Source organism: Zalophus californianus, chromosome 12, assembly GCF_009762305.2.
Source record: "Zalophus californianus isolate mZalCal1 chromosome 12, mZalCal1.pri.v2, whole genome shotgun sequence".
NCBI classification, from domain to species: Eukaryota; Metazoa; Chordata; class Mammalia; order Carnivora; family Otariidae; genus Zalophus; species Zalophus californianus.
The window spans coordinates 77,060,232-77,083,440 of NC_045606.1; the positions used below are offsets into that span (position 1 = coordinate 77,060,232).

Sequence of the window (23,209 nt, forward strand, 5' to 3'; positions counted from 1 at the left end):
TTTAGGTAAAAAAGATTTCTTTCCCATATTTGATATATAAATATAAAACAAGACATCAGAGAATGGTTTTACTTGGGTTGTGAGTAGTTGTTTTTGTTCTTTTTTATGCAGCATCATCATCCAACAAGCCCTGGTTAGAAGTGTGCCAAATTTGGGGGCATTACTCATTCTTTCCAGTAGTTTTATCTTAGCTCTCAGCATTGGCTTTCACGTGAAGCTTGAAATGTACCCAGACTCGATGCATAGGTAGCATTTTGAACGCTTTAGGATCTGTATCCTCATTTTTATAATAAAATGTGGATACATGAAGAAAAAGGAAAACAATAAAAAAATAATCTGTTGTATCTAAAGAAGACTGGACTTTAAAAAATTAGAGATGTTTCCTATCAAGCATAAAACATATGTTTAAAATAACATAATTGAAATTATTCTTAAGCATTGATCAATAAGTTATTTATTCACATGGCACTGATGATTGTTTTTAATATTTCAGGTCTAAAAATTCCTTTTTGTCATATGATGTCAGCGAAATATTGTCAAGGAATTGGGTAGCTTAGCTTGGATTTAAACAAAGCAATATGGGAAATTGCCAATGCCTAATACCATTTGAGGACTTTTGTGGTTTCATTTTTTTTTCATCCCCTCTGCTATATTTGCCTTCAAGCAAGTCTACAAGCCATTGTTAAGGACTGGGGACTTGTCTCTACAAGGCAATCAGGCAAACTTTCAGAGAAGGCCAGCTTGCTTGTTCTTTGTCCTCTCAAATGCTGACATCCCCTCTCTGTGTCTCCTGTGTGTTCCTTCATATTTCTGTCTTTCCAAAGATTTCCACTTCCTGTCCCACCCATGATTATATCCTTTATGCAAAACATTCTTTCCCCAAATAAAACTCATCTCTTTAGTATGACTGACTTCAGCTAGGTGATAGCAGAAAATAAGCTGATGGAACTAATTCAGACTAAATTACACCCTCACGCCAGTCGTAAGCCTCTTAGATGTATTTGCATTTTTATAAAAGAAGCTTTCAAACCCAATGAATTTCTAATTGGTAGAATTTCTGGAAGTACATTCAAATTTTCATTCAGTTCATCGGCAAGCCATCCACTTCCAAAACTACTTGGATTCATCTACTTTATCTCTACCATGACCAGTCTAGTTCAAGCCAACATTCTCTCATACCCTTCCCCCTTCCTTTCTTGTCCGGAAAAATCCACTCCATTACTGAGACTCCAGCCAGAGTTATCTTTCCCCCATCCCTTTCATAAATAAAGCAAGTTTATTTGACCTCCTCATAGCAGTCTGCCTAGGGACGAAACAGTGAGGTCCAGCTCTCTGATGCTCTGATTTGATGAAAAGTTAGATTTTAGAACAGAAGTCACACACCCAAATGTTGTCAGGGACCTGGGATGTGACTTAAATAAATTCATAGCAAATTCAGAAGCTTGAGAGGTCAGATAACCTACACATTTTCAGATTTGGCCTGACATCAAATTTATAGACTCTTTAACATAAGCCATTTGGTCTCCAAGAAGAGAAGAGGAGGTGAAGACGTGGGAAAGTACAAGGCAGTACCACATGGCATCACCCAGATGTACCTCAGCAATGTTGTAATATGAGAAACTTAGGGAAAATTCTCTCATGTTTCTCATCCCTGTAAAATTCAGTTACCACTGAGATTCAGATCCCACCCAGTGGTCCTTCTTCTGCCACCTCCTTATCCCTATACTTCTCTATATTCCTTCCCCTCAGAATTTTCCTAAACCCTTTCCTAAACCCTTGGTAACTCCAGCCTTCATTTTCCCTACAAAACAGTAACTTTATTAACCCCTGAGAATAATGACGCTGGGTTTCTGTTAAAAGCTTAATCTCTGCAGTGGGAGGGATCATCAGCGTCTCTTCACTACTCTTTCTCACTGTCATCTACCAACATCCAGATCATTCATGATATTCCATAAGGAAATTGTCACTCAGGTTCGCTTCTTCCTCTCCACTTAAAATCTGCCATCAATCCTGTTGGTTTTGATGCCCATACTGATGACCTTTCATCCTCCTAATCTCACAGCTCTTTGATGTCATCAAATCCATGACCTTCATTTTTCATCAACTTCACATCCAACTTTGGTAGCCTTGCTTGGTACTTTGCACCACACAGCACTACCCCATCTTTGAAAGCTTACTAATTCATGACTTTATAATCAGTCTTTATGGCATTTTCACTTCTTCAATGCCAGAAGCTGGAACTTCAAATGACACATTTAGAGCTCTTAATTCTGCTACTTTCTCTGTCAGCCATTTTTGGTCATAATTCCTTTCTTACCAAGCCTGGACCACTTAGTCTGCCACTTGAAATATTTCCCTACAAGCACTTGGCAACATTTGTATTTTTCTTCCACACCAGCCCTTAAGCCACCAATTATAGAAAAATCCTACAACCTGACTCTGCTGCCTCTACACAACAGACACTGGAGGAAATCCTATGAGTTTGCTGTTTTTTGTTTGTTTTTATCCTGAGGATGTCTTCCTCACTTGCTAAAATGGAAAGAAAAATCATACTACTTTGCAGTTGTCAACCCAACCACCACCACCACCACAGCTGGCTTGTGGCCCCTTGAAGCAGCCTATCCTAATTTCTCTCTAAAATACGTATGAGAACACAAACAAAAAAAAATGAAGAACTATGCCTAGCACTTGCGTTATAGATATGGGAGGAAATTCCATGCCTCCTAAGGCTGATGGAAGTAAGTTGTAGTTCTTAATGCTCTGTTCAATTCTCTGTAGGTAGAGAAGACCATCTCCCTCCTTGGTCAGGGTATAAGCAGAATGTGCTGAGGGTGTGATGGGGTTTGTAAAAGAATGCCTGCTGCAGTTTTAGCCAGCCATCATTTGAGCTAAACAAGTTAGATACCAGGCATGGAGCTTAATCTGTCATTGAGCTGTAGGTCCCAGAAAAGTCAAGTGGTGAGACAAGGACACATTCCTTCCAAACTGAGCATATTGTTTTTAAAATGAAGAAAGTATAAAGAAGAAAATCAATATCCTGAATTCACCAATGCAGAAATAATGACTAGGAACATTTTTGTGTATTTTGTTACTCAAGAGTACTTTCCAAGTGAAGTCAATTTTTGGAGATTGACACTTTCTTTCCTCTGTGTTCCTATTGTACCTGTGACAACCTCCATTATAGCCAAGTCACATGGTATCTTAGGTGTATTTGTCTGTGTTTCTCCTCCCACAAGGACTGAGTCTCCCTGAGGGCAGGACCTTAATTTTCACTTCTCAAGTTCAGTGCACGGTTGTAGTTCCTGGTACATAACAGCCAATCTAGTATTTTTAAATGAAAGACCGGAGAGGATGTTAATGGAAGTGATCAGAGTTGTGGAAGGAGAGTCCTACCCAGCATCATAGGGTCTTGGCAAAGCTTGGACGGATTCATCTATTTACCTATTGCAAGCTGAACGTTGAGTTGATACTTTGAGGGCAAAGGACAGGGGCAGGCAAATTTGAAAATACTGTCGCATTCCTCTAAGACAGAATTACCCATTTTAAGTAAGAAGGTATTTGCACTTATGAAAGTACTAGAGAACTGATATACTGTTACATATATGCAAGGCAGAAAGATACCAATAATTTACATAAGGTAGTTTCAACTTCTAGGTGATTACCATTGTAACCAAAAGACTCATGACCTTAGCGCTTTCTAAAAGAACAAGGTTAACATTTTCTCGCACAGTTGATTGATCATTCATGCAGGCCAGACATGGACATATACTTCCCTTAGATAGACTCCTATTTTTCTACCACTTCAACTCAAAGATCTTTAAATATTTGTTCACCATTTCTTTAGAGGAGAAGCTGAGTGCTGACTGCCAGAAGGATGGAGTAGGAAGATAGTAGTGAAGATTCTCTCTCTTTCCTACCCAGTACTGTTTTAGTACTTCTTACAGATTAACTCTCTGGGTAGTTTTCTTCATCTTAATGGTTCTACATTCAGAGCAGAGGAAATCCAATACTTCTTGCTGACTATTGTGCTTCAGCACTTTTTCTCGGTGGATCCTGTGAAAGCCAGGGTGTCTGAGATATGGCCAGAAAACCTAAATCAGAAAGAAAGAGCATTTATCTAGATTGCAGTGAATGTTACATGGATTAACCCCAGAAACCCTATTTAAAAAAGAAATGGAACTGCTTTGATTGATAATGGGTAGGATCCTACTCTCTTCATCCTTTCCTTTACTCTTGTATTTTCATCCTCTTGGTGGGTCCTAGAAGCAACTTCCTGACACCTATCTGACCCCAGCAAGAGTTCAGTCTGGGAATCATGGCTTTAGATAAGGAACTTTAGAATAGAGAGAGTTAATAGCAGTCAGTGGGTGAAGAAAACACGGTCATGATTCTATTTGTCCAAGTAGAAAGTTAGAAATGTTCTTCTCTTTCCTTCCTGTATCCTGTTCAGGTTTTTGGCCACTAATGAGAGGGAAGTTAATGAAAACAGAAATAAAATTTTTAGAATAATCAAACATGCATTTTTTTAAATACCTTTTACCTTTTCCTTTCATTATGCCTTTGTGACATTAGTAAGATACATTCATTATGAAAAGATTAGAAAATACAGATAAACAAAAAGAAAGAAAAATGTAAATGGAGTGCAATTACATAGTTTTTCATACCTTCCCTATTAATATACAATTTTTACATACTAGAGTAATAGACACTTCAAGTGTGAACAAATTACGGCATATTTATCAGTGGAAAACTACAAAGACATTTAAAATGATGGAAATCTACATTTATTGGCACAGAAGAATGTCTATATCATTGAGTTAAAAATAAAAGCAAGAAGAGTAATCCCTGTACATGCTATACATAATCTACTTTATATTATTTTATGTTTGCTTATGTATACAATATCCACATATAAAATGTATGTTAAATTATGCAGCCATCAAAAGGAATGAGATCTTGCCATTTGCAACAACGTGGATGGAACCGGAGGGTGTTATGCTGAGGGAAATAAGTCAATCAGAGAAAGACATGTATCACATGACCTCACTGATATGAGGAATTCTTAATCTCGGGAAACAAACTGAGGGTTGCTGGAGTGGGGGTGGGGTGGGAGGGATGGGGTGGCTGGGTGATAGACATTGGGGAGGGCATGTGCTATGTTGAGCGCTGTGAATTGTGCAAGACTGTTGAATCACAGATCTGTACCTCTGAAACAAATAATGCAATATATGTTAAGAAAAAAAAAAGACGATAGCAGGAGGGGAAGAAGGAAGGGGAGAAGTTGGAGGGGGAGACGAACCATGAGAGACGATGGACTGAAAAACAAACTGAGGGTTCTAGAGGGGAGGGGGGGTGGGGGGATGGGTTAGCCTGGTGATGGGTGTTAAAGAGGGCACGTTCTGCGTGGAGCACTGGGTGTTATGCACAAACAATGAATCATGGAACACTGCACCAAAAACTAATGATGTAATATATGGTGATTAACATAACAATAAAAAATTTAAAAAAAAGAAAAAAATAAAATGTATATTAACAATGCTTTGTCTTAAAAATATATTCTTACATATAAATATACATATATATATTTTTTAAAGATTTTATTTATTTATTTGTCAGAGAGAGAGCACAAGCAGGGAGGAGTGGCAGGCAGAGGGAGAGGGAGAAGCAGACTCCCCGCTGAGCAGGGAGCCCGATGTGGGACTCTACCCCAGGACCCTGAGATCATGACCTGAGCCGAAGGCAGACGCTTAACCAACTGAGCCATGCAGGTGTCCCATAAACATACATTTATTAATTCATTCAATACTCACAATGTCTCCATAAAGGAGATACTATTATTTCTCTTTTACTCAAGTGTAGAGAAATTAGGTACATTTCTCAGGATCACACATCTAACAAGTGGTATATGCACATAGGCACTATGAGTCTGGATCCTGCTTTCTTAACGACCTCACTCTGCCCAGCTCCTCAGCGTGGTATTCAAGGCCCCCAAGGGCTGAGGCAGTCTGTGCTCCTGCCAGGTCTCCCATTATTCCCTCAACCTGACTCTGCTCAAGCCAAGCTCCTCCTTCCGCTGTCCCTTCAACAGCACACTTAACTGTCCTCTCCTCTTCCTGCCTTTACCCTAAGGACCTCATTTGAACTTGATCACCTCTTTTAAAGACCTTTTTTCCAAATACAGTCACATTCCGAGGTACTGGGGCTTAGGACTTCAACATATGAATTTTGAGGGGACAAAATTCAACTCGTAACAGCCAGAGATGGGTGGAGGAGTCAGGGAGCTGTGATTGGCTGTTCACCGGATCCATATGCAGAGAGGAGAACAGATCCCCAAGGGAAGAAAGAGATATTGGACAGACAAAAACAACTTGATTGGTCATGATAAAGCCCACTGAATTCTTTAGGTAGAACAAATCCACATCCCTGTCCCTAATGCAAATCATTTTGAAGTGAGAGAATAATGATCTTTCTTCTCTTCAGCACCCAGAGCCAGATCCTGTCCATTGGGTACCCAAGTGCCCTTCTGCTAGCCTGTATGTGGCTTTGTCTTTCTGCACCCTGCTTAGTTCTAATTTCGTGCCTCAAAGCCCAGTTCTCACATGTTCTCAGACCTTCTCTCTGCTCTCCAGAGCCAAGTGATTTAATAAATTAATTAGTGCTGCTCTGCTCTCCTGTCTCAAATGTACTTTTTCCCCCCACAGGACATACTTCAACCCAAATGAATAATTCTCTTGGTAAAAATTTTAGACACCATTGCAGACCAGTCAGAATCTCATGGAAACTCCCGAATCATGCAAATGGACAATCACCTACACAGTCTGACCTAACCATAAAATTTACCACTCTGCCTGTGAGACATAAATCTCTAAGTTAACTAATCACAGCCAAAATCAAATGGAGGTTTTTAGAAACTGATAGCATAGCCTTGCCCCATTTCCTTGAACATGGGGGGAAAATATCTGCTGTTTAGTATATAGTTTGTTAGTTGGCACCTACAGAATTCTTCCTTCCACTTGGCATTTCTTAAAAAGTAAGAAACAAGCTTGTCAGTGTGCCTAATAGGGCTTCGTGCCTGGCCACTGGCAAGATGGAGGGGAAGGGAAGTGGTGGCCAGTGGCACTGGGATATGTGGATGAGGGTGAACTTTAGGAGACTCACTTTGTCATCTTCTCTTTGGGAGGAGCTGGACCGAGATCACTGACCCAAAATTGTCCTTTGCTCTTGTGTCACTCATGGTTTTACACTTTGCACATTTGGCATTAGGCCAGTTTGAAAGGGACAGCATATCCATTTTTCAGTAAACATTTGGCAGCTCGTTGACTTCTCTGAAGTTTTGCTAAAGACCAACAGCTGAGGGATCCCTCTACTCTTTGGTAGGGCAAGTTTGGTAAATCTCTACTGGTTTGCGACCTCTGTACTTCATGCCACTATATAGGTATCTCTATTTCACTTGGAGTTTGTTATCTTCTGCCAAATACTGTTACATACCAGAGGCAACATTGCATAGCACACTTATAATATGTATAATTCTGATTATTAATTCAGATTTTCAATGGATCATAAAGGAAGAGGTGGTAAGAGTGATAATCCCTTTTGTTGTCTAAATCTCTATAGCAGGCCCCTATTTACTTATTTTGATGATAAAATAGGCCACTAGCATTGCATCTAAACAATACCAAAAAACTCGTTAAGTTTTGAAGAACTTCAAACAATAAAACTGGGGGTTTTTTGCATTACATAATGAAAACTCAGTAAACTATATTTATACTTCATGGATTTGGTTATTCTGTCATCCCAATCTGAATTTATTAATCAGTAGTTTTATATCTTGTTATGTATACACACATTCCATGACTTAGTATGTAGTCTGCTAAAATAAATTATACTATGTTTGTTGTCATTTTCCTCAACAATTACATTACCCAAGCAGTGATTTTGATATTTTCCCCACCTCAGTTCTTCCTGAGCCACTGTATTTGTAACAGAAATATTAGCGGTGAATCTGAAGTCTTAATAAGATGCCTGAAAAATGTAACTTGCTTCAAAATAGACAAAAAAGTTCTTACAGAAGTAGCCAAACTTTTTATTTTTAAGAGATCAGGGGCTGCGCTATTTGGGGATTACATGAGCTGGATTAAGAAGGTTGCAGAAAAAAAATCAGGTTCAAGGATTTAGCTGCTGAAGTGGTGAAAATTCATCCTGACAGTTACATACTTGATTTGTGAGTAAACTCAATAAGCAAAGGAGAACTATACTATAATTTTGATTCATTTATCTCTACATTTTTAAATCTATCTAGATAAGTGAATATAAATATAAATATGTTAACATATATATTTGATTTTTATATTAATTAAATCTATCAGGAAAAATGTGTGTGTGTGTGTGTTTGCTGTTGGAGAATATAATGTGTGGAACTTCAAAATAATCTCTCTTCCAGTCTCCTTTTGGTGGTAGAAATAGATATCGAACAACAAAATTGCAAGTGTTATGAAAGAAAAACATTGTTAGTAATTTTGCTCTGCTCATATCTTTGTTCATTCATTTTCATGGAAGTCTAGAACCATGAGCTGACTTTTGATTTGCAAGATATCATCGACATTCAGAAATAAAAGCCAGTAAAGTGATGCATTAACTTTAATGCACACAGCTTCATAAAGGGTATATTAAAGAACACATTATTCATGGGAAGATGCTTCTTGTTTTGACCAGTCTCTTGAATTTCTCATTGTAACCATAATAATTAATAATACAATTTATTAGGACCAATACATTTTAACAAGCATTTAATGTCTTCCAATCTGACACATCCTGTTGAAAATATATTGATAAAGACCCAAAATGAGAGTTGCAGCAAGCTATATACGAAGTCAAATACGTTTATTTTCCTAAATAGAATCTTAGAAACCTTCATTTGGAGTTGAAGTTGTGACTGGAAAGGATACATATCTTGGCAGAACTATAATTAAGTGAGTGAATGGGGTAGTTTTTGTAAGCTGTTTTACTCTTTGATGATGGGTTGGGTGTGCTTCTGTCTGGGAAAGAAGCATAGACTCTATTATATAGTAAACCCCATTCAAATCCTCTGATTCATTACACCGGGAACTTTTGAGACCATTTTCTTTAAATTTCTCTTAGCACCATCTATTGGTAAAATAATGTAACTTTCTTTTCTTCTGAGTCATTTTAACTAACGACCTCAAAGAGTCATAGCAACAGTACAGCCCCAGTGTTAGTCATTTCACGAGAAAATGTGTAGCATATCAAAGGGTCAGCATATCAAAGGGTCAAAGAGGACAAAAGTAGGTAATTCGTTCGCATCCACTGAGAGGGCCTTTTGAAAGCCCATTTTGCCTCACCCATTTCTGAGCATCTGTAAGAAAGCATGTACTGGTAAGAATTCTAGCCTTCTACTGAGTGAAGGCAGAAGTCAGGAATCCTATGGTCCAAGTGTGAGAAGACCCGAATTCCAGTTCCACCCAACTGCTAACTATAGTTTGTGACTCTGGGAGAAGTACTTAGTCCATTTGTGCCTCTTTTCTAGGCGTGTGAAATAGAAACAATTATACTGACCATTCTATTCTCAGATTTGTCATGAAAATGCCTTATAAAAGAATACATATTGTAAATCTATGAAAGTAATATGTAAGGCATTATTTCTATATTACTCAGGATGTCCATGAATTGACTTGGAAAGGAAAATTAAATGAGGCTTTCAATTTTCCATTTTGACATAAAAGTGTCACAATAACATATATTGTTCTTTTTGGAGGCATTCTGAGATTGAAAGACGTAGGCAAGAATTACCTAGTGTGAGAGATTGAATATAGAAAGTCATCAGAAAATAAGTACTAAGTTTTGGTTTGTTTTGTAGATAATTATAGTAGGGCTTCTTGGTTTATGGCACAGAATTATTTTATATATAAATTACCCTAAAACAAGAACAGGAGGTAGCATTAAATTTTTATTATATGTCAGACACTGTCAAGCACTTTACATTTTCTTATGTCTCTGTAACCATCTGTGGGGCAGATACTGTCATAACTCCTTTAGATACAGAAATGGAAGTGCCAAGAACCTCTGGGAAACATAACTAGAAAGAAGCAGATCTATATCCAAAGTACTATATTATACCCCTTTTAAAAAACTTGAGCCACTATACTGTATTTTAAGCTTGTTTTATAATATGAGAAAATAAGAAAGGGGCTATTTAAGAAAGCTAATACCTGGGCCTAATGAGAAATTGAACTTGTTTACCCATTTTATGATGATAATGATTATTCTTTCATCAACTAAAATAACCCTTTTAATTTCTTACTTATCATAATATTTACATATAAGCAGATGTTACATGAATTTGCACAGGCAAAATATTGTTTGTTTTGTTGTCTTAGTCCTTAAATAGGGAACTCAATAGCAGATGGAAATTGCCAGCCCTGGGTAGTGAGAAACTTGGGTCCTCGGCACTTACTGTCATTCCCTCTTGAGAGTCCTCTTGACGTTTCTTCTGTTACCTCTTTTCTGATGTGCCCACTCTAGGCTCAGCTCCCCAAACCATCTACAATCTTTCTAGGCAGAGTAAAAATTTACCACCATGAACCTCATAGTGCAGCCCTATGCCTGGGGTTAGGGATGATTTAAGTGTGGGCATAGCCACCAGGCTCAGGTCTGGGCCTTTGGGATTCTAGGAACCATCTTGGGCCACTTAGAAGGGCCAAGAATTAGTTGTCCTGGCTTTTTGAAGCTGCTTTTCCGATCTTCACAGGAGGGTATTTAGAATTCCCTTGATTGTGCAGCCAAACACCAATCTGGGGCTTGGATTAATAAATGTAAGTAGAACGAAATTATGCTTTGTGGGAAATATATGATTTCTGTGGAATTAATGGTTCTTGAATGTAGTTTTCAGAAAAAGTAATTGCTTTGACCTGATTGCACATCTGCTGTTGAATAGTGACTACGTACAGACTGAGCCAGACTGCATATGTGTGAATCCCATCCTGGGCACTTAATAGTCCAGTGTCCTTGGGCAAGTTTCTTACCTTTGTGCTTCAGTTTGCTGTCTGCCATGTAGGGACAATAATGGCTCTGTCTCCTAGGACTGGGTAAGAGGATAGGATGAGTTAATACATTTAAAGTACCGAGAACAATGCCTTGCACAGATGAGCAACCCACAAATGTTAAGCATTATGATTGTTGCTTTAGTAAGTATTTTCATAAATATTAGTTGATGATTACTAACTGCTACTTTTTTCTAGTTTGGTAAGATGCGGGTTTTTCAGAAAATGTGGGAATAAAACTAGGATCTTAAAATAGTCACAAAAATATGTCTTTGCCTCCACTTATACTCGCTATCTTCAGGCTCCTTCAATCTCAAAACCCAGCTGCCAATCAGTTTTGGGTCATCTTTTTGTTCCTATCAGAACCCCATTCTTTTTTAATAGCAAATATATTTGTTGACCTCTGGTTGGTCTGGAAGGTAAATATCTCTAACTTACCTATACACACAATTTCAACAAGCCAGTATAATGGCCAAACTTTAGTATAAATGACAAATAAAAGGAAAGGCTTTATAATATAACAATTTATAGTCTAATATGTAAATTTGAGGCACAATGACACCATAAAGGGTCATGAAGTTGTCAAATCCTCCACTTATATTTTGAATCACCATAAATGTGACAGATACAAATTCAGATTGGTGCAGTTGTAGCATAAGGACACTAAGATCCCAAGGGTCACATGGCTATTGGTGATGTGCCTTTCCAAAACGGCAAATAACTTGAGAAAGTCACAAACAAAACAAGTCTTCTCTTGCTTAACCACGGAATTGCACTCCTGCAAAATTCAGTGTATATTAAAACTGGGCAAAATGCTTAGAGTTTGTATATAAAATGGAGTCAAGCTCTAGGTTCAAATAATCACCATCAGGTGTTTTACCCACATCAATGTTCAGAGAGACAATCAAAAGTGATGCGGGATGAGGGAGAATTTGTTGTTGTACACAGAGTGATGGTCAACATGATAACACTGTTGTATGTGCACTGGCCAATGAGAATGGATGCTTAGTTATTCAAATAGGTGCTGGACTTTACGCCTTACCAGTGCCTTCCAAATAAACATATTCTTTATCCTAAACAAAGCAGACATCTCACATTTATTAAATTATGACCTTTAATCCATTTCATCAAATTTCATTAAATGTTATCCATTAAATTTCAGTAGCATCCTTAATCATTGTGATGCCCTCAAATACCCTCTTTGTCTTCGAGGGTTTATCCTGTGTGCTCATGAATGCAATCCTCTCATTCCTGGATACCATGGCCACCATTTACTGCGCTTCTGCTCTGCTGCCCTGTGTTTGTCTGCTGCCGATGTATACCGCTGGTCATGCCCACCACAGGTGCTGTCAGTGGTGCCCCATGTGGCAGAGGCTGCTGCCACTGTGCCTGCCATTGTCTGTGCTAAGGTGCTAAAGCCCGGTGTTGGGGATACCAAGGTTCATGCTGTGCTTGTTTCTCTCATGGCTGCTGCTGAAACCATTGGTGCCACGTCCCATTGTAACACTCACTGTTTTGCCAATGGGCTGGAAGGCCCTTTGTATTCTCAGAAACCTGAGTAAGTCAAAACTCAATTGAGTTAGTAGTAAAATCAGTAGTTAAAATCCTTCTTTATAATTCTTTTTTTTTTAATTGCATGTAATGTTATACTCTCAACCTCTCATGGATAATTGTAAAAAAATTTGCCTTAGTATTGTTTTTGCTCTGACCAAATCCTGCAGTGGAAGACAAGCTATGGTATATAGGAGCAGTGCCCAAGAAGCTGCCCTTCTCTTTTTCTTTCTCCCTCTTTTTCTTTCTTTCTTCTTTCTTTCTTTCTTTCTTTCTTTCTTTCTTTCTTTCTTTCTTTCTTTCTTTCTTTCTTTCTTTCTTTCTTTTCTTTCTTTCTTTCTTTCTTTCTTTCTTTCTTTCTTTCTTTCTTTCTTTCTTTCTTTCTTTCTTTCTTTCTTTTCTTTCTTTCTTTCTTTCTTTTTTTTAAGATTATATTTATTTGACAGACACAGCGAAAGAAGGAACACAAGCAGGGGGAGTGGCAGAGGGAGAAGCGGGCTTCCTGATGTGGGGATGGATCCCAGGACCCTGGGATCATGACCTGAGCTGAAGGCAGATGCTTAATAACTGAGCCACCCAGGCGCCCTGTCCTTCTCTTTCTTGTCCCATTATCCTTGGACTTACCTTGCCAGCTCCCTCTTTTCTCTTTAGTATAGATTCCTTACTATTAGGCTTCACCTACCGTTCTTCCAGTCAAGGCCAGGCATGGTGGACTCCTAGTTGAACACTGATTAGTTTCATACTAAAATTCCACTACAGTAGTAAATAATAACCAGGTAACAGTCTTGTCATCTCCCATTAACTATAGGGTTTAAAAGAGCAACAACAACAAAAGGAGGTGTCTTTTCCTTCTTTTCCCAGTTTTGGGGGCTGTGATGGTGGCTTTTAGCATTGTTGAGTTCTAACAATGTCACAACTGGACCTGAAATATTTATCTTGAACAGAGTATGGAAATACACGTGTATTTATCCCTCAACTATAAAGCTATAACTTTATGTTTTATTTATGTCCTTGTGTTCCAAATATTGCAGAAGCAGAAAGTTTACCTTGAATCTAAATACAGAATTGAGAAGAAAAGAAGAAAGATTACATGGTTAAGTAAACTGATCTTTGGCCTAATTTATCTTTTTCAGTTCAGTATTTTGTAATGTTTCTGTTTCTAGATTCCATCTCTCTCAGTCCTGGGTAGTAGGGCAGTCAACAGCCAATTTTAGAAGAACCGGTGTCATTTAAGGGGAAGAACTTTAAACTATATTCATAGCAGGATATAAAAAGCAAAGATACCACCCACAACATGATATTTAAAATTTTCCAGTTACGTGATTTATTGGTAAATCTACACATGTGTTGTGCCGAAAGCAAAGTGAGCAATATACCAGATGTACTCTGAGTTTTTAATTAAGACTAATTTTACCTATAGGAGGTTTTAATAGGATATTTTCCTGTTTACAAGCTATGGAAACAACATTTTATGCCATTTGTGGGTGGAAGTCCTTATTATATAGAATATGGCTCACAGGGAATAGCAAAACTGAAAAGCAACCAAAAAACATAGAGTCTTATGTCAATCTTAAAAATTTCTAGTCAGAAACATGTACTCTAATGTCAACTCAAGCTCCTAGAAATAATGGATACAGTGAATATTTTAAGTGACTTGGCAAATAAAAGCCAGATTTGGGGGACTGAAGAAAACATTGAGTCAAGAGTGAAATTCTCTGAGTAATCAGGGGTAGTGGCAAGTTGGAAACTAGGTGAGTAGTTTTGAAACATTTTGCTGAAAACCTGAATTGCATATCATTGGATCGTTAATGGGAGCCAGGAACTTTTGTCATTTTTCACTAGGTTCGTGAAATTGAATGAACAACTCTTGATTCAACTTTTTTCCTATTGGAAATTTCATGTCTTCTCTAAATCTGATTTTGCTGGGCTGTCAGTGGCCTCCCTTCCCTCACAGTAGAGCGCCCCAGCAGCCATTTTGGGTAAAGGAGCCTGACGTCGGGCACAGGGGACTGAGTCACTAATAGCAGAGACCTAGGTAAAAATGGCCCTTTTGATAGAATGTTGAGCATTAAGTAGAGTTAAGCAAACAAACAAAAAAACACTCCCTCCGACAAAAATAGGGCTGACCCCAAAAGCCTTGTGGAGTAGTTTAGGTTTTTTAAGTTTTCTCTTTTTGTTTTGAGGAGAGGAGAGGTGGGTACAAAATGACAGTAAGGGGAGAAATTAGCCTTACTCAACACGCAGTGAAATTTCTGCCAAATTCTACTTTTATAACCCTCATCTCTGACTGGGCAACTCCCTCTAGCTCACTAAAACACCACCTGTACAACCTCTCTCCTAACTGGTTTCTATATCCACTCTCCTCTCTCTAACTCATTTATATAAATTTAATAAATAAATTTATTTCTTTCCATTACTCCAAACAACATAACAAAGACATGGTTCCCACATAAGTATGTATCATTCTTTCATAGATCGGAAAGGAAGAGGGGAATACCTGTGCTCTGATCATTTTTTCAGTTACCCAATATTTTCCCCATTTGACTTAAAGGTAGCTTGAATTTTTTTCCACTACTTAACCATCCAAGTTTTTTTGTTTGTTTGTTTTATTGAAAGATTTTGCTTTTAAGTAATCTCTACACCTTGAACCCACAACCCTGAGATCAAGAGTCGCATGCTCCACTAACTGAACTAGCCAGGTACCCCAACAACCCAGGTTTTTAAATTCAGCTTCCATTGAGTCAAACTATAGCTGAGAGTTGGATTTGTGAACTCATGACTTTGAACCCTTGACTGATGCCAGAGCTCACAGGATTTTTTTAAAGCAGCGACTACCCATTTTTAGTTTATTGAAAATGACAACATTATTGGGTGCCACACAGTCATTCTCCCTAAGGCATTCGATGTATTTGGTAAGAAAAAACAAGATATAAATGACTTGTTATCCACCGTCCACCTATTTTAAGGCATCTAAGTGGCAGTTTAGAACTGGATGTTCAGTCTGGGATTGCTATTCAGGGACATGCAGACAAGTGAGGTTAATCGAGATAAAATGCTGATGTCAGAACTAAAGCTGAGTTAGATTGTATTAAATCTGAAAAATAATTCATATATGTAGTTATATATATAAATTAAATATATACAAGTTATATAATTTATATACATATACATGCATATATATACCCACATGCACATATATACTGAAAGCAATTTGGCAATACAAAAGATAAGAGATGTATAAAGAAAATATGAAGAATACCTTTGGGGCACCTGGGTGGCTACATTAGTTAAGCATCCAACTCTTGATCTCTGCTCAGGTCTTGATCTTGGAGTTGTGAGTTCAAGCCCCACACTGGGATCCATGCTGGACGTGGAGCCTACTTAAAAAAAAAAAAAAGGAAGCAGAATATCCTTATAGAAAATAGTCATTTGAATTTAATGTCCTGACCTAAGTTCTACAGGGAGAAAAGGCAGCTTAACTTCAGAGTTTAAAATCTAGACAAGAATAGGAAAAGAAAAACTCAAAATTTGAATCACTTAATTAACATTTTTAAAGACCAAAAATTATTCAACACTTCAGATGTGAAGGCTCCTCCCCTTTTGGCTCATTTAATTGGTTAATTCTTTAGTTATTTACAAGATATAAAATAGGTCAAATGTACCTGGCTAATGATCATCTTACCTAGCTAAGGCTGAAAACTGAGACACCATTTCAAAAATTCTTATCGGGTTCTGCCTGGCTTCTGACACTTGGCCTTTGTGTCCTCATCTATATTAGGAGTGGACTCTTGTATTATGATGCCGCTCAGCCAGCCTGACCTCCACAGACTCCAATTATATCACCAGTCAGTTGGAGAGGGGAAAGAACCTGAGGATAAAATGGTTCCATAAAAATATGTTTGTTCAGTGTCCTAACCAAAAATCTTCTCTGACATATTTCCATGTTACTGACCTATTTCTGGCATTTGGATCTCTGGCTCTCATTAAATTTCACTTTGGCAACTGGCTGTAGTCTCTGTGTATTCTATATTCTTGTCTCAATCACAGAGTCAGATATTATGAAAATATTGATCTTCTAAATATGTACTTGGTTCACATTTAATACATTTACTTATAAATAGTATAGAAGTGGAGAAGCAGATTGACAATAATACCATGCACATTTTATTATACCAAAAACATAGGGTAAAAATGGAAGATTGAGTTGGTCTGTGAAGTTGCCTTTGAAAGAGAAATAGGTTAATGCATGGTTTCATTTAAAATAGGGGCAATGACCCCCAGTGTTTGTGTCTTACATTTAAATTAGGATTGACTTCAATATACTCAAAAAGAATTTGGAATCACAAATTTTTAGTAAGTCATTAATTATTCTGATGTAAATTATATCAATAATATTTCATGGTTTACTCCAGAAAATGATTCTGAGAAAAAAAGTTTAATATTAATAAAGTGATTAACTTCTTTTCACAATGGGTGGGTTTAGACAGCTATTCTATTATCATATTTGTTGCACTCTATGTATTAATATTTGTTGGAGGTTGTGTTTCAAATTGTTATTAATGATGCTCATTAATTTATACTGAATTATTCATCTTTGGTCTTGCTGAACTAGTCAAGCATTTTTTTCCCTTTGTTTTTCCTTGGAAAATTCATGCAGAAAAATATCAAGGCAAAATTAAGCTGCCATAAAGTAATAAAACAATCTTTCATGCTGTTTGATCGTTGCAGTGAAATCGTAGGGAAAGAAAATTGAAGTAGTAGCCTAGACATAGCTTTGATTACCAAGGAAAATGAACAGAATTCAAGGTTCTTATGTTGTCATGGTCAAAACATAGAGCAGTCCATGGGGAAAATTGTTTTTGTACAATTGCATGACTTTGACACTTCCACTGAAAAAAGAACAGAAAGGAGAACATTTATGGCTTGCATTTACTGAGTGCTCAACAAGCATTTGATTGATTGATTGGTTAGCTGGTGGAAACTTTATACAATGACTACTTCTTTCAAGCACATTGGTGTGTCACTGATCTGGTAATTTTTATGGGTCAGATTGTATCTCCATTTACATCAGGACATGGACTGCAACTTATTTCTTACAACACAAAATGGAAGTTATTCTTTTCCCCAAAAAATTACTATACGGACATACTATGATATTTGTATTTGTGGTTTGATGCACCCTTATATGGTAACATAAGAAAGATATTCTGAAACTATAGAGAATAGACTATTGGTGTCAAATCCACATAGGTAGTAACACAATAATGTCAAATCTTGAGAAAGGAATTTTGAGTTGCTTGGCTTAAGGTTAGAATTATGTATTAATAACACCACTTGCATAAAATGAAAGTAAAAATGTATTAAGGAATTGATGTGTTTGGAGCACATATATCCTCATATTATACCATTTAAATTCAAGTGTAGGTCTGAAATAGTCTAGGGACATTTGTCTATGGGTCATAAATTTGTTGACTAAGAGCTAGTTCTGTTGACTAAGAGTTGGTTGTGTTGGTTGTTTGTGAAAAAGTCTCTTCCTGAACAAAACAGAGAAGAATAGATTTAAATATTGTAAAATTGGGTCAGTCCTAGGCTTACCCCATCCACAGAAACCTAGCCTTAACACAGAACTCCTTTAAATACGTGAAACAACAGGAAATGAACTGCTTTGCTGGGAGATCACAATGTTAAATTTGAGGAAAGTCACTAAAACCAGTGTGTTTTTACAAGCTACTTCAAATAAAATTGCTGTGTTTTATTTTGGTCTATACGTCTGTGCTTATCACATATTTCCTGCTTTGTTCTTAAGTGACTAATGGCAAATGTCACATGTTTAAGAATCACATAAAAGAGGATTTAATAGATTAGCATTTCTCTGATAGTCAGCAATAAGGAGAAATCCTTAGTGTTGAATAAATTCAAAAGGAATAACATTTAAGTTACACTTTGTGAAGTTTCTAGTTATAAACAGATTTCCTAGATTATAGAAAAGGATTATACGAAACTACTACAGTGGTAGCTATTTAACATTTTTTGAGCATTTGATATATGCCAAGAGCTGTGCAAAGTCCTTTAAAGAAAATTTTATATTTAATTCTGTCAGCATACATATGAGGTATGTTCTTATTATTACTACTGTTAAAATTCTCATTTTCTAGATAAAGACACTGAACTTAGACAAGTTAAGGAATTTGTTCATGGTCATACTTATGAATAGGAATCCATTAATAGGCAAGAATTAGGATTTTTTAAATAAATGTTTTTGGAATAATATTTGTAAAATATTGTTTCTAAAAAAAAGGTATTGGATAGCAACTATATTGTAACATCCTGGAGAAATCAGAACATGCATCTTTATTGGGTTCATCCATGTCTTCCCAAGGCACAGGTTCAGTTTGCTTGGGGAAACAAATGCAGCCTTGGTCCCCAAATCCATCTCTTATATCATGTCCCTGTAAGGGCAGCCTTCCTCTTGGCTGTCTACTGGTGACGTTCTCTTCCATGGTTTTCTATGCTTGCTGTGGGTTCCAGGGAGCTCTGCTGATATTAGACCTCTTGGACTTTGATAGTTCTTCTCGAGGTATCTATCATTGCTTCCTCCTTGGAGCCTCCCCGGTGTTGTTGCAGGGTCCCCATGGGGTCAAAACACATCATGCTACTCTAACAAATACCTCATTGAAATGGACGGAGAAAAACCAATTCCTGTCCATGTTATGCTAATTTCCTAGGTCAAGAACAAAAGGTTATGCTATACAACTCTAGTAAAACTGCTCAGCAGTTGGCTTGCTCATTCTTCTCATTTCAGCCCCTTTCTCTATGGCCAGTGCACTTATCTCTAGTTATTTGGTTAAGAAGACATTAGCATTCACTTATTAAGCAGAGATTGACCTCCTATGTTAAGTGCTGGCCTAAGTGTGTTTGGCACTAAATACACAATGGAAAGAAAAACCCAGAATTCCTGACTTCATAGAGCTCCTGGTCCAGTAAACTAATTCCCTTTGAAGTACTTAATACTTACAACAATCCCTCCTCTCTAACTGCAAATGAGTGATCAAGTTGGTGAACCTGAATGTACCTGGTGGTGTGTTTCCTCCCTATTTTGTACAGGGCTCAAGAAGTGAAAGGGTCATTGATATTCCCCAAATACTTTCTCACAGGGTGAGAGCTCAAAAGGGATCCAGATACAGTGTCTCCTATGTGGTTTATTGGGCCTCACACAAAGAAAATGGCAACTGGTTGACCTTGTGGAGCACTCGGAATTGCTGAAATATACCTGAATTCACAGAGGAACAATATTCCAGGGCTGGCCCTTGGACTCTTGCCACTTATCTATTCCATTAGGTCATATACAGCATATATTAAAAATTACAACTTTTCACCTGGGATCACAGGAATTTAGAATTATAAACAACCTCAGAAATCATCTAGTTGTTCGTTTAGTAAATATTTGTTTAGTACCCACTGTGCTTGCTGCTGTCTTTTTCATCATCAAGCAAAGAAGGAAACAGATTCAGAGGTGAGGATATTTGTTCTTTTTTAGGAATTGGCAGAACTTGGGCTATGCTTCTATTGTTTTCAAAGCATATACTAAATACTCATTGAATGGTTTCAAGTTTGTCCCTCATATTAGGGTTTTCCATGGAAACAGAAAATAAGATCTATCTATCTTTCTATTATATCTTCATTGAGAGAGAAGGAGAGAAAGAGACTCATTGTAATGTATTGGCTCATGTGATTCTGGAAGTTGAGAAGTCCCAAGATCTGCCATCTGCAACCTGGAGACTCAGGAAAGCTGGTGATGTAGAGAGCCATTTGTTAGATTCCAGTCCAGATCTGAAGGCCTGAGAACCAAGTATACTAAGGGTAGGAGAAGATTGATGTCACAGCCAATTATTCAGCCAGAGAGCAAATTCACCCTTCCTCTGCCCTTTTGTTCTGTTCAGTGGCTCAATAGATTGGCTGATGCCCAACCACATCTGGGAGAGCTATCTGCTTTACTCATTCCACCAGTTCAAATGGTGGAATGAATAAACATACCAAACATACCCTCATAAACACACCCATAATGTTTAAGTAGTTTTCTGGGTATCCCTTGGCCCAGTCAAGTTGACACATAAATTTAACCAATGCACCCTTTCGTCATTCCTACCCACAGACGTTCTAGCCACTGGAACCTTCTTTCATAGGTGGTATGTTTATGGACTCTTTGCATTACAGTTTAGAAAGAGAAACATTATGAATTGCTGATATTTGATCAATATTCAGCCATCTTTTACCTAACAAAAGGCAATTTCATATGATTCATCTTAAGCCATGCCCTACTGCCATGTACAAATGCTCTTATTAGAGATCAAAGCTAATATTTCTTTCTTACTAACTCTTCCCCTATGTGCATGCGCCTGCACACATTCTCATACACACTTATGATTGTTTCTCCAGGACATGTGGCTAGTAAGAAGAAAACTAGGGCAAAAATTTGTATTTACCTAAATACAGGGTTTGCTCTGGATATTCTTCATTTGCTCCTTCACTCTAGACTGACCCTTCCCCAGGAAGCTGTCCACTGCACACTGCATCAATGGGGCTCCCTTGTCCTCTGACTTCCGGCAGGAGATCAGAGTTCAGGAAGAGGGAACTTTGGGATATTTATTCCCTACCTGCTTCCCGGCCAGACCCTGGCTTAGTAGTGCCTGTGTTTTCTATCTGTGACCATAGCTCATGCTCAGCATCCTCTCCCACAGCTATTGTGACCATAGCTCATGCTCAGTGTTCTCTCCCATAGCTATGCCCTTTGCTTGGTTCTATAATCCCCGCCCTCCTGGGCTAGGGGTGGCAAGAGCTTCCCTTTTGTCAGCCCTGGGAGGTTCACTACCTATTGTTTTCCCTTAATGCTACCCTCTTTAACAGTCCCCTTCTGTAATAGTTTCTTGGTTAATAGTCTCTTCACTTACCATTTTGACTTGCCATCCATTCATTTTCTCCCAGGGCCCTGACTCAGTCTTTTTCCTGGCTATGACTTTAGTTTGTGCATATATTAATCTGTATTTGTTATGTATGTAACTTCTGTGGGTATGTTTGCATAGCTATACCTGTGGGCTAAGGACTAAGACTTGTAAATGTCTTTGGGTAAAAAGAACAATTAATATACCCACAAATGGTACTTATTTATACTTCTAATCTCAAAATTAACTGTTAATTATTAATTGAGACCTTTTATCTTCACTGGAAGTTTTAAAATGAGAAAATAGTGGCTAAGTGTAATTTCCTAATATGAAATGCAAGATAATATTCAAACATTTATGAAATATAATTACCCTTTCCACTTTTACTTTCCTATTAATTATTAGCTCTGGGCAAAACATTAAATCAAATATAGTATAAATTTGCCTGCTAATCTTTGCTTGTTTTCCAGTGTATAGTCTTTGCCTATAATGTATATAATTACATGCCATATAGAAGGGAAAAAATAAAATATTTTGAATACATTGGGATACCATTTTGTTTTCCAAGTACACATTGACTTAATCCTTTCCCTCCTAACCCTCCAAACTAGCTCATTGCTAGAACAAACACTTCCTGAACACTTGTTATGCATCAGCATTGTGTTCAGTGATGTGGAACAATCAGGAAATTCATGGGAAATCATATTCTAGATTCTAGAAGACTCCTTGACATTGTCACACATCCATTAAGCATTGGTTAGTAAGAATCAAAATGAAAACCCAGGTCTTGTGGTTCTGGTTTAATCTTTCTTTTCCTAAAACTGCACCATACTCAGTGGGTACTGGGTCCCTGGCCAACCAAATGTTAGAAGACAGGAGAAAAGCAGTCTTCATCCATCCTTAAAAAATTGTTCATATTTTCTCTGGGTAAGTGGTAAAGTTACAGGCTTCATAGCTCTTTAAAATAAGCTCAGGGTAGTTGATAAATAAAAACACATAGATATTTCACATCTGTAGCTGCTTATTCATTCATTCCTCATACTGTGGGGTAGAAAAGCCCTAAAGACACATGCTAGGCCCTCCATATTTAATTGCTTTCTGGAAATATTTAACAAATATGTCTTAATGAATTACAAGGCCATTTAAAAGACTGTATCATAGGCACTCATCTCCCAAATTTCCCCAAAAAAACAGAAGCTTGTTTTGGCATTGCTTATAGAAGATCTCTAGGTTCATGTGTGTGTTGGGTGGTTAAGGGAGAAGAGGGGAATGGAATATTAAAAGAAGTGGATTGGACTGGTTTGTTGAGAGAGCCTTTGATAGAAAAGCCAAATGAAAGATGAAAGAAATAGTGACTGCTGACAATTCTTTGATTCTGTTAAGTGAGAACATAGGGTATTTAAGATTCCCACAATTATTTATCATAGTTTCATAAAATGTAGTTGCAGCTTTTACAAGTATTAATGGAGCTAATTTCTTTAATGATTTTTTAAAATGTATTCATTTGAGAGAGAGAGAGAAAGGGAGAGAGCACGAGCAGAGGGGAGAGGCAGAGGGAGAAGCAAACTCCCCCTGAGCCAGGAGCCCGATGTGGAACTCGATCCCAGGACCTGGAGATCAAGACCTGAGCCAAAGGCAAATGATTAACCATCTGAGCCACAC

At 37.6% G+C, this 23,209-nt stretch overlaps 1 protein-coding gene and 1 long non-coding RNA gene across 6 annotated transcripts in view; one reads left to right on the top strand and one right to left on the bottom strand.

Moving 5' to 3' along the window:
* CPED1 (cadherin like and PC-esterase domain containing 1) overlaps positions 1-23,209 on the top strand; it is a 269,698-nt gene that overhangs the window by 73,090 nt on the left and 173,399 nt on the right. The window lies entirely within an intron of this gene.
* On the bottom strand, positions 186-15,925 carry LOC113911571. Its single transcript, XR_003516536.2, has 3 exons — positions 15,868-15,925; positions 11,040-11,098; positions 186-4,091 (listed from the first exon to the last, which is right to left on the bottom strand). It is a non-coding gene; the product is annotated as an uncharacterized LOC113911571 (long non-coding RNA).